The sequence below is a fragment of the Bubalus kerabau genome, chromosome 2, assembly GCF_029407905.1.
Source record: "Bubalus kerabau isolate K-KA32 ecotype Philippines breed swamp buffalo chromosome 2, PCC_UOA_SB_1v2, whole genome shotgun sequence".
Classification (NCBI taxonomy): Eukaryota; Metazoa; Chordata; class Mammalia; order Artiodactyla; family Bovidae; genus Bubalus; species Bubalus kerabau.
In genome coordinates this window covers 168,509,413-168,521,523 of record NC_073625.1, presented here as the reverse complement: position 1 = coordinate 168,521,523, position 12,111 = coordinate 168,509,413, and the positions used below count along the sequence as shown (strand labels likewise).

At 38.4% G+C, this 12,111-nt stretch overlaps 1 protein-coding gene across 2 annotated transcripts in view; it reads right to left on the bottom strand.

Annotated features, from left to right (window-relative positions):
• PLSCR4 (phospholipid scramblase 4) overlaps positions 1–10,469 on the bottom strand; it is a 38,848-nt gene extending 28,379 nt beyond the window's left edge. The window contains exon 1 of one of the 2 annotated variants that reach the window (XM_055569412.1): positions 10,068–10,469. The gene's annotated coding sequence lies outside the window, so the exon portion shown is untranslated. The remainder of the gene's footprint in view (positions 1–10,067) is intronic. The other variant, XM_055569411.1, reaches the window with a different exon arrangement.
• Positions 10,470–12,111: the final 1,642 nt, after the last annotated feature.

Sequence of the window (12,111 nt, the reverse complement as noted above, 5' to 3'; positions counted from 1 at the left end):
AACCTGTGGCACAGAAAAGTTATTAAAAAGGCTCTTCTCCAGGCTTCCCTGGGGGCTCGGTGGTAAAGAATCACCTGCCGATCCAGGAGACACGAATTCAGTCCTGGGTCTAGGAAGATCCAACATACCACAGAGCAACTAAGCGCGTGTCACACAACTCCTGAGCCTGTGCTCTAGAGCCCAGGAGGCAAAACTACAGAGCCCGCGTGCTGCAACTACTGAAGCTGGACAGCCCTAGGGCCCATGGGCCCGTGCTCCGCAACTGAAGTCACTACAGTGAGAAGCCCATGGACCATAGCGAAAGTAGTCCCACTCCCCGCAACTAAAGAAGAGCCATGAAGCAACGAAGACCCAGCACAGCCAAAAATAAATAAATAAATTTCTTTTTTTTTTTCTTTTAAAGGGATATTCTCCAAGCCTTTTCACTTTCTTTCTTTGTATCTTCCCTGGTGGCTCAGTCTGTAAATAGTCTACCTGCAACTTCGGCAATCTGGGTTCAATCTCTGGGTTGGGACGATCCCTTGGAGAAGAAAATGGCAACCCACGACAGTATTCTTGCCTGGAGAGTCCCATGAACAGAGGAGTCTCGTAGGCTACATCTCCAACACTGTACAGTTAATAGGAAGTTCAGGCAGAATCAGACTGGCAATCCAGTTTGAGAGGCTAGACCATGTTACTATTTTGCCCGAGCCTTTCTTTTACCCAGTGCAGCTACCTACTTTTCCTCCACACCAAAACTCTTCAATATTTATTTTTGAGGTGGGACAGAGCTGAAAGTAGAACAATACAGCTGACTCTGAACAATGAGGACTCAAGGTGCTGACCCTCAGCAGTCCAAAATCCACCTATAACTTCATAGTTTGTCCTTTTGTCCCTGGTTCACGTTTGTCCTTGGATTCAATTAACTTCCAATCATGCAGTACTATAGTTCTTATTCAGTGAAAAAATTCTGCATGTAAGCGGATCCTCACTGTTCAAACCTGTGTTGTTTAAGGGTCAACTGTATGTACTATTCAATGAGCTTTTTGTTTCTGTAGGGCACAGCATTCTGGTGACAGACAATAAAATCATAAAGCAGAAACAACTAATTCAGATATGCTACTTTTCAGAATATAAAATTCATTTTAACTGGGTGGGTCTGGCTTTTGAAATGTTTTTACAGTAATGGTGATACATTTATATTAATCTCTTTTGGCTCAGCAAAAGTTTTGTGGATTATAGAGACTAACTCATATGTAATGTTACCATGGATAATAAAAATGTTCGCTGTACATTTTAAACTGAGTCAGTTTATGTATTTTAGTAAATGGAATGAGGTAGGTGAAGAATTCATTTTACAAAAGAATTCTGCAGTAAGATTTCTTGAGATGTAAATAGAGCTCAGGAAGAAGATGAGCTTCCCAGGTGGTACAGGGGTAAAGAATCCACTTGCCAAGCTGGAGATGCAGGTTCCATTCCTGGGTTGGGAAGATTCCCTGGAGAAAGGGATGGCTACCTGCTCCAGTATTCTGCCTGGGAAATCCCATGGATAGAGGAGCCTGACGGGCTACAGTCCACGGTGTTGCAAGGAGTCGGACACGACTGAGCAGAGACAGATACTGGATCATGAAGGATTATAGGATATATGCACTTTACACATCAGTTTCTCTGGGGAAAAAAAAAGGAGGTTGCATATTCTAAAATTTCCTTTCTTTAAAAGCTTTTTGATTGTTAGTTGACTCACATGGAGATAGCTCCCCTAAATTTTTACATTTTTGTCACTTTTGTATTGTCTATAGTATTATATTTTTGTGCTCATCATATAAATTACAAATGTAATTCTCTTGATCACATACTATTTCTACAACCTTATATGTAGTGATAACTATGTTAAATTATTTATATATACTAAATATGTATTTTATATACCAAACACATGACATATAAACTGTTTACCTGTTATACACATATTTATATATGTAAATATGTACCCAGGGAAGCCTAGGTAAACAAGTCATGTTTCTAAATTCTCAAGCAAATAACTGTTTTTACACTTCAATTTAAACATATCTTGTATGTGTGCTTAAGTCGCTCAGTCATGTCTGACTCTTTGTGACCCCATGGACTGTAACCTGCCGGGCTCCTTTGTCCAGGGGGATTCTCCAGGCAAGATTATTAGGGTGGGTAGCCATTCCCTTCTCCAGGGGATCTTCCCAACCCAGGGATTGAACCCAGGTCTCCTGCATTGCAGGTGGAGTCTTTACCAACCGAGCCAGCAGGGAAGCAAAAATATCTTGAATGAGGCCAAATAGAAAATTGGATTTTTAGGTGAAAATTTTTAATATTTTTTAGAGAATATTTAAAGCATTTTTTAAGCAGTAGTATGCTATTAAGAGCTAATTAATCCCCCAAATGAACTAATACAATATACATAAAATAGTGTCATTGGGTTTCAATTTTAGATAACAACTACTAATTATCTGTGAGATTTTAGGAACTTTGCATACATTGCTTGAGATGGATTGTAATTTTCACTACATAGGTAAGGAAACAGAAGCCCTTGAGTTTAAATAATCCAATTAAGGTCACAGTTCTATAAACTGGGCAAAGGGTTGTTCAAAACCATCATCAGAGGCCAGGTTAATATTCTAAATGGACTGAAAATTACTTTCTGCAACTCACTGATTACTGTACCATCCCTCTAAAATGAAAACAGGCTCCTCTACTGAGCTCCCTTTCAACTTCCCTTTTGTAAGGTTTTTGAAATATGTGTATAATTAGGAGAGAAATGATCCATGAACCCAGAGGAAAAAAATTCTTCAGAGGTCACATGTTCCAGATCTGGGTCAGATTCAGTAAACATACTGGTGTATGTACTTAATTTAGACAGAATGATTGGGCATTCAAGCCTGGGAGAGGACGAGCATAACGGGAAACACTCTCCAACCAGAATCAGTTTCCTAATTTTTCTCTGGTATTCCTGATGTAATACTATTTCAATGCAGCCTGACACACAGTAGCAGTTGCCAAGTGGACAGAGTCCAGGGAAGACCTGCCATCCTGGCTAAAGCAGAAGGAAAGAGGAATCCCTACAGCTCAGTAAGAGTTACAGAATTCCCCAACATTTTTTCATTTTCTCTATTCCCTCATGTTGGGGGTGAAAATACAATTTTTAAGTAAAGGAATTAAATATCATTTCTACTGTGTGTATTTAATTATTCAAGTACAGAAACATATATTTATGTACCTATATAAACAACTAAGAAAATGATGCCCTGAAACAGGGACATGATCAAATGTGCAGATGTTTTACCTCTTTTCCACTGGGAAAACTTCTTTCAACACCTTTATAAGTACATAAACTTCCAACATTAAAATAACTCAAAAACAAATGAGACATTACATTTGAAATGAAAATTAACACCTTCTGTAGACAAACCTAAAGAGGATATTTTGTGTAGATTTTTAAATTGGATCAAGTAGTTAAAGATATTTTTAAATAAATATTTTTAGATTATGACATTAAATCAAGTGTCTTTTTAAATTTTTTTGTTACAATACTATTCAAGGGTACTTAGCAGAAACTTTCAAAAGCATTAAGAGGATATGCAATGTTTCTACAAGGATTTTCCAAATATTAACTCATCATTTGATGTTACTACTTTCAAAATGAATGTAGACATATCTTTGTCTTAAACACTCCACTCTTATCAAGAATATTTAAGAAAGTCAAATTTGCTACATATATTACCCAAATAATATAACAGTTTGTACTCATGAGTGTAAAATTACAAAATATTCATGTCAAAATTGAAGAAAAACTATGCAAGTATTTCATAGAACTTGTGACATACAGAACATACCCAGACAAGAATGAAGGTATACCTGTATAAAAGTTTGAACAAATTGATTTCCTAAGTTTCTTCTTGCACAAAGTCCTGCACCTCAGCAATCAAATATGATGATTTTCAAGGAGGTGGATAATTATATAAAAGAAATTTGGAACTATTCCAAATATGACTTAGGATGAGCTGATGCTGCTGGTTCACTCTGAGAATCACTAATTTTAGAAGACTTTTTCACAAAGTTTATGAGGTTTGAAACCATTTTCCAAGTGGTTTTGACATATCCTTCACTGCCCCCTCACCCGCTGACACACACCCCCTCAAATTCAGATCTATATGTGTCTATCCCTCACTCAAAAACAGCCCACTTCTAAAAGAATCATTGTCTTAATAAATTCAATTAAACCTTCAGTTTACTAATACAATACCTATTTTTTCCCCTCAAACCTCATTTGTAGACCCAAGTAAATTTCCTCTAAAGGTAAAGAGAAATCCAAAATATTGTTGTAGGATTTTAAGTGATACATTCTCATTCTCAAAAAAGTAGTACAGACTGAAACAGTAGTAACTGAAAAGTACATAAATATCCAGCACAATAGTTAAGAAGACACATTATAGTGAAACATTATAAAGTCACATTTCTTTAAAAAATATGGTCAGAAAAAATCTGCAAAATAAGCAAAATGCTTATAATAATCTGCATATAATTATAATATGGATAGTTTTGTCTTAAAAAAGTATTTAAGATCTAGAGACATGCTAAAATACAAATCATATTTCCTTTAAAATTTTTTTCTATAAGAAACGTATAACAGAATTTGTAATCTGAAATGAAAAAAAATAAAGAGAAACAGAACTGACAATCTACCTCTTAAAATGATTTTAACTAAAAAGAACTCAGGTTCACCAAAGATGAAAAGTTTACGCACACTTTCAAGCACAATACTCTATAGATTTGAAACCAGTCTGGGCTCCTGTGGTGTACTGAGATGATTAGTTTTATGTGTTTCTTGATTACAAGGGGACTGGATAGTTGAGTGGGTACAGTATGAATAAAGTCTGGTGATTGTGAAGAATTCGGTCATTCCTATTCCATACTTGGGCAACTTAATAGGTTGCTGTTACATGCACTGGAATGAAGAAACAATCTTACTCAAAAAGCAATTATAGAGGCCTGCACTAACAAGATAAACTTAGGTCTGTGATTTTGGAATAAAATACACAATTTAAGTGTCCAGAGATACATGGAATCTAGAACATGGAATACATATTTAATTATATATTTGCATGAAAGTCATACAATAGTAAACAGTTATTTATTTTCATTATGAATAAATGAAAATGTTGGCAAAATCTAATCAATGTATATTAAGCTTTTATATTTTATACATTTTTCTTATTTTAGTCTCATCATGGTTCCTTCCAAACAAAAAGTCTATGACAGGATATTTCCTTCATTTTAGGAAGACGTTGGTTATGTGGCTTTATTTTAAAACCAAAGAATTCGATTAAACGGGAGCAAACTGATAGTCACAGTTGATACATAACTTTTACCAAACATATTAGTTTAACTTTTTAAAAGAGAATATCAAGCTTCTTTATTTTAATTTTCAGAGGAGGCATGTTTCTGTTACTTGGAGTATAAGAAATAGCAGAAGAGTAACATAATCATGATGTTTTAGGAAACACGACCATGCCAATCATGATATCTGAAAGATTACCAGAAAATATATTATTGTGTCATTTTTTGGTTAGTCTTCTAGTGTCAAAAACTGTAACAAGACAGGATGTCATAGGACCTACGATAAAATCATACTAAGAAATCTTACATGTACAAAAATAGCCATTTTAAAATATTATCAGCAAAAGTACATATACTTATATCACAAAAAGGATCCCTCCTACCTATACCCCATTTCTCATTTCATTTTGTGTCTTCCAAGAGGTTTTCTAAGCAAACACAAATATGTGTGTGTGTGTGTGTGTGTGTGTGTGCGTTAATCACTCAATTGTGTCCAGCTCTTTGGGACTCCATGGCTTGCAGCCCACCAGGCTCCTCTGTCCATGGAATTCTTCAGGCAAGAATATTGGAGTAGGTTGCCATTCCCTTGTCCAGGGGATCTTCCTGACCCAAGGATAGAACCTGAGTCTCCTGCATTGCAGGCAGATTTTCTATTATCTGATACCTTCTAATACAAATGGCAGTTTCCTTTATACTGTTTCTTATTTTGCTTTTTCATTTATTAAAATATCTTGATGTTGATTACACTTCAGTTCATATAACCTTGTTTTTTTTTTTTTTAAATGACTACAGCACAGTTCAACAGGCTATTTGATGAAAATTTAAACTGTTCCCAATTGTATGCCATTACAAACAATGCTGAAATAAATTTATATATACTTCTCTGTGTATTTGTGTGTTAAATCCCTGGAAGCAGAATTGCCTGTCTAAAGTTTTGAGCATTTTTGGTATTACTGTAAAACTCTTCTTCATGAATCTGAATCAGCTCACAAACCAGACAAAATTGTGTTACATTCCTAACACTATGTTTTATCAAAAGTTTTGTCACTGCAAACTGAAAGGTGAAATATTTCAGGTGTATTTTCCATATCTCGAGCAGTTTTTATTATATGTTGAAAAGTCACTTTCAGTTACACTTCTGTGAACTGCCTGTTTGTCATGTGCCCATTTTACTGTTCGCTAGTTTTTTTAAATTTATTTTCATGTTATTTATCTGAATAATATTAAAACTTCAAGAATATTTTCTCAACTTTGTTATTAATTTTTACTACATTTTTGCCATAGATTTTTTTTGACTAAAAAGTCAAAAAGAATTAACTACAAAAATGAAGTCTAATTTTAAATACTTTTTTTTAAAAGGACAGTGTCTCTCTCTTCCTGAAGAACGAGTACTATAAAAGTGATTTTAGGACAATGCTACTTTAATATAAAAGGGTATAAAAATTACTATGTTTTCTGTTTATAAAAATGTAAACAGGCTGTGAAATCCCTCAGGCAAAACTTTTCAACTTTTCAATTGTGTGCCTATAGGAAATCATAGCAATCGATACTAAGGAACCAGATAAAGGAAGGGATTTTCAAAGAAAGAACCTGAAAGAGAACATTCAAAGAGAAAGCAAATAGAGCAAAGAAAATGAAACGCTTTGTGATAGAAAATATATTTCTTCCACACTGAATGACAACTAACTTATCCATAAAGGAATTATATACATAAATTACCATTTATACCCTCAGGATCCTTACTAATATTTTTCCTATTATAATATTACTTTTCATTTATAAACATGTATATATTACAGAACTATGTAACAGAACATGAATATACATATAATATAGTCATCCTTAGAGCTATCGCAGGTTCAATTTCAGACCATGATAAAGCATACATGTATATAATAAACATACAGACATACAAATATTTACACATACTGTGTTTCAACTTGTTTGTTTCTGTTTGCATTTCAATTTATAATATACTGTGGACATATTTTCACTTTAGAACACTTAGAACTAACAGATGTTTTAAACTATTATTATCCATTGTAATGTACAATAAATTATATAACCAAATTCCAATCAATGGTTACAAAACTATGCCCAAATTTTCTTCTAACAACAATCCTACTGTGACCACCTTTGACACATATATTTATTTGTACACTTAGGAAGGAGCATGATGAATTTCAGCAAGTGAATGAATATTTGAAAATTTTGTTATCACCATAAAAAAGTTTTATCAATACATTTCCACTAAGAGTATATTTCTCTTATCACATTATCAGAGAATTATCACACTTTCAAAACCTGGGAAACAGGCAAACACTATCTTACTCTGCATTTTCCTGATAGTTAATGTGGCTGAGGGTCTTTCTACCACTTGTCATTTGTGTTTCTCTTACTTTGAATTGACATTCTTTATTCTTAGATGGTAAAGAATCTGCCTGCAATGTGGGAAACCTGTGTTCCATCCCTGGGTCCAGAAGATCCTCTGGAGAAGGGCATGGCAACCCACTCCAGTATTCTTGCCTGGAGAATTCCATGGAGAAAGGAGCCTGGCAGGCTACAGTCCATGGGGTCGTAAAGAGTCGGACACCACTGAGCAAGTTAACACTTTGGGTTCTCAAATTGGAGTGTTTAATCCTCAGTCCTTAATGAGAGTTCTAGGCATATTAGAAAATTAGCTCTTTTTCTATTAACAATTGCCATTTGTATGTTTTTTTTTTTCTTGCAAATGTTAAGAATCATGTCCCTACATGGACTTTAGGTTTTTCTATCAATCTCAAAAATGCTTTCCCACATGCCACACTCACAAATACTCATTCAGCTTTTCTAGGTTTCATATATTTAAGACTTAAATTGTTTAAATCATCTACATTTCATTGCTATGTTAAAAGTGAGGGAAAGTTCAAGTTTTATTATTAGGTTACCCAAATAAATACCTAACTGTCCTACATGATCAATTAAATGTTATTTCTTCTCCATTCCCTGACTTTACGAAGTATGCTTATCAAATGTAAGCTTTCCTTTTACTCGTCTGTCTCTTCAGTTTCCTTGTTTGGTAGATCTATTCCCTATTCTATGGCCTTTAAATCATAGCTTTATAATACCTTTTATTTTATAGTAAAAATCCGCATTTACATATGTACACTTTCCTTGGAATTGAAATCTTCCGGGCATGTAGTTGTTTTTCCACTTGAGCTGAACAGTTGTTTTGAAATCAATCCCCCCCCCCCAATTTGGTTATGATGCTGTTTAATTTATATGTTCTTTCAGAGAAATTATATCTTTAGAACAATGTGTTTTACTATATTTTCACCTATACATTCTCACATAGCATATTTTCATCTATGTCTCTAGGGCTTTATGCCTCTTTAAAAATACATTTTCCAAGTTATTTCATGCCAAATTAAATGGCTTATTTTGTTTTAATCTATATTCTAGTTTAGATATATAATATCTATTGAAAATTTAAAATTGCAGTTAGATGCAATTAGACACTTCATTAAATTTTTTTTTATGACATTTTAGGTTGCTTTCAAGGTACACAACTGCATTATGTGTAAAAAGGGCTAATTTTGTGTCTTCTTTTCTAATCAGAATGTTAATGTGTCCTCCTGCCTACCTCACTGGCCTACACAACAACGTCACAGGATATGATCATGACCATTCTTTGCTTTTCCAAATTTCCTGGAAATGATGCTAGTGTTCCAAGTTTTCCCACGATAGGTTTATCGAGATAGACAGATGGTGGTTATCCTTCTACTCCTAACATAGTCACACCCAAGAAAAAATACTAAAGCTTTACCCTTTTAAGAAGGTGGAAAAACCTTACTGCATAGTATCTTCATCCTTGTACTAGTTTGAGTGGATACCTACTAACTATGCAACAAAAAAGTAAAAACTAAATTGTAGATCCTAAAAGAAGATAAGATCAGAAAAACAAATGAAAGAAAACTCTAAGTCTTGAAATATAAACGTTTTATTCTATAGAAACAAAGCAACTGCTCCCCGAAACCCTGCAAGCCCCCTCCCCCCGCAGTTTGAAGTGAAGTTGCTCAGCTGTCTGACTCTTTGTGACCCCGCGGACTGTAGCCTGCCTGTTTGCTGCCGCTAAGTCGGTTCAGTCGTGTCCGACTCTGTGCGACCCCATAGAAGGCAACCCACCAGGCCCCTCTGTCCCTGGGATTCTCCAGGCAAGAAGAGTGGAGTGGGGTGCCATTTCCTTCTCCCGCAGTTTACCTGAACGTAAAAGTGATGGGTTCTCTCGTCCCTCTGCCAGAAAAGCACGTCCAGAAGTGACTACAAACCCTTTTACCTGCAAGTCGACCTGACCTGGGTCCCCAGCGCTGTGAGGAGCAGGGGGGAGGGCAGCCCGAGACCCCAGCGGAGCCCAGTCCCGCGCAGGAGACGCAGGAAAGGGGCGCAGTGAGGCGGGGCAACTTCTGCGCAGGAGGGAAGGTCTCCCCAACAAAGCCTCTGTCCCAAGGCCACGGCCGCCGACTTCAGAGCCGGGGGGGTGGAGGGGGGGGTGTGTGTGACACCGACCCCCAGCCAGCGCCGGAGACGGCTCCCTCCCGACGGCCCAAAACTTCGGAAACCGCCTGAGGATGCGCCGCGGGGCGTATCGAGCCCAGGACGCCACGCGCCGTCGAGTCCTCTGGCCTCGAACCTCTTCTCTGGGCGCCCGCGACCCCGCTCTCCGTCCGCCCGGCCCCACTCACCGCCCTGCCAGCCGTTCGCTCTGCATCCGGGACGCCGGGCCCAGGGTCTGATTTTATCCGCGGAGGAAGATAAAGGGGCGGGTCGGGAAAAGGGAAATGGAAGAGAAGGATTTTGAAACGAAAACCCAGAGTCCCGTCGGGGAGGGGCGCGGACCGGGGGCGGGGTCCCGGGAAAGGACCCTCCCGGAGTGCCCGCCCCGCCCCTGCGCTGGGAGCTCCGCAGCCGGGGTCAGCGGTCCTTAGAGGCGCGGCCACGGCTTGGAGCTTGCTAGCAAGTAAAAAGACCAGGCGCAGAAAATGAGGAAGAATTAGTTGTCTCCGTTCTCCTGTGAGGTGAGGATAGAGATAAGAGCAAGTCGACGGCGGCCTGTAATCCGAGAGGCACTTTCTTGAACCTGTGAGGCAGGGTTTCCAGACAGAGATTTCGGAGTCCAGGAAGGAAAAAAAAAAAAACGGTCTTTCGTAAGAACCCTGTTAATTTGCATCTGTCCCACCCCCCAGCCCTTTGGCTTGGAGACTTGGCTTTGGCGATGCAGTGCTGGCTGGAAACACTGGGGCGCGGGGCCCAGGCATTTGTTTTCCTTTCCACAGGGTTGGAGGAGGCCAGTTTGATGTTGGAGGGAGGAAGCAAGCGGTGCCAGGAGAGAGAGATGGAGGAGCTGAGTTGCCTATGTTTTCTGAGAGAAAAATGGCATTTGTTAATTACTGTTGTTCAGTTCAGTTCAGTTCAGTCGCTCAGTCGTGTCCGACTCTTTGCGACCCCATGAATCGCAGCACGCCAGGCCTCCCTGTCCATCACCAACTCCCGGAGTTCACTCAGACTCACGTCCATCGAGTCGGTGATGCCATCCAGCCATCTCATCTTCTGTCGTCCCCTTCTCCTCCTGCCCCCAATTCCTCCCAGCATCAGAGTCTTTTCCAATGAGTCAACTCTTCGCATGAGGTGGCCAATGTACTGGAGTTTCAGCTTTAGCATTATTCCTTCCAAAGAAATCCCAGGGCTGATCTCCTTCAGAATGGACTGGTTGGATCTTCCTGAAGTCCAAGGGACTCTCAAGAGTCTTCTCCAACACCACAGTTCAAAAGCATCAATTCTTCGGTGCTCAGCTTTCTTCACAGTCCAACTCTCACATCCATACACGACCACAGGAAAAACCATAGCCTTGACTAGACGGACCTTTGTTGGCAAAGTAATGTCTATGCTTTTGAATATGCTATCTAGGTTGGTCATAACTTTGCTTCCAAGGAGTAAGCGTCTTTCAATTTCATGGCTGCATTCACCATCTTCAGTGATTTTGGAGCCCCCAAAAATAAAGTCTGACATTGTTTCCACTGTTTCCCCATCTATTTCCCATGAAGTGATGGGACCAGATGCCATGATCTTCGTTTTCTGAATGTTGAACTTTAAGCCAACTTTTTCACTCTCCTCTTTCACTTTCATCAAGAGGCTTTTAGTTCCTCTTCACTTTCTCACATAAGGGTGGTGTCATCTGCATATCTGAGGGTATTGATATTTCTCCCGGCAGTCTTGATTCCAGCTTGTGCTTCTTCCAGCTCAGCGTTTCTCATGATGTACTCTGCATATAATAATAAGCAGTCTGACAATATACAGCCTTGACGTACTCCTTTTCCTATTTGGAACCCGTCTGTTGTTCCATGTCCAGTTCTAACTGTTGTTAGGCACAAATATTGTTTTCAAACTACAGTGGTTCAGGTCTGTGGTCCACAGGGAGGAAAACAACCCACTGACAGGAACTGGGGTCTCTAACACTGTAAAGAAACAGAACTGGGCAAAATTAAGTTAGATTAAATTCTAAAGAGAGCTTGGCAGTGCCCCCACTATGGGAGAAGTTTAGTTAGGGGAAAGCATATGGGAGTGGAGTACTGGAGTTTTCCATTTTTCTTTTATGTATGCTAGCTGCAATCATGCGTGTGAAATAGATTTTTAAAATTCATATTGTATCTCTCAGTAGTAATTACATGGGACATTAGCCACATACTGAAATAATGTTAGATTGAAAGCATAAAACAGAGTGGTGCCAAA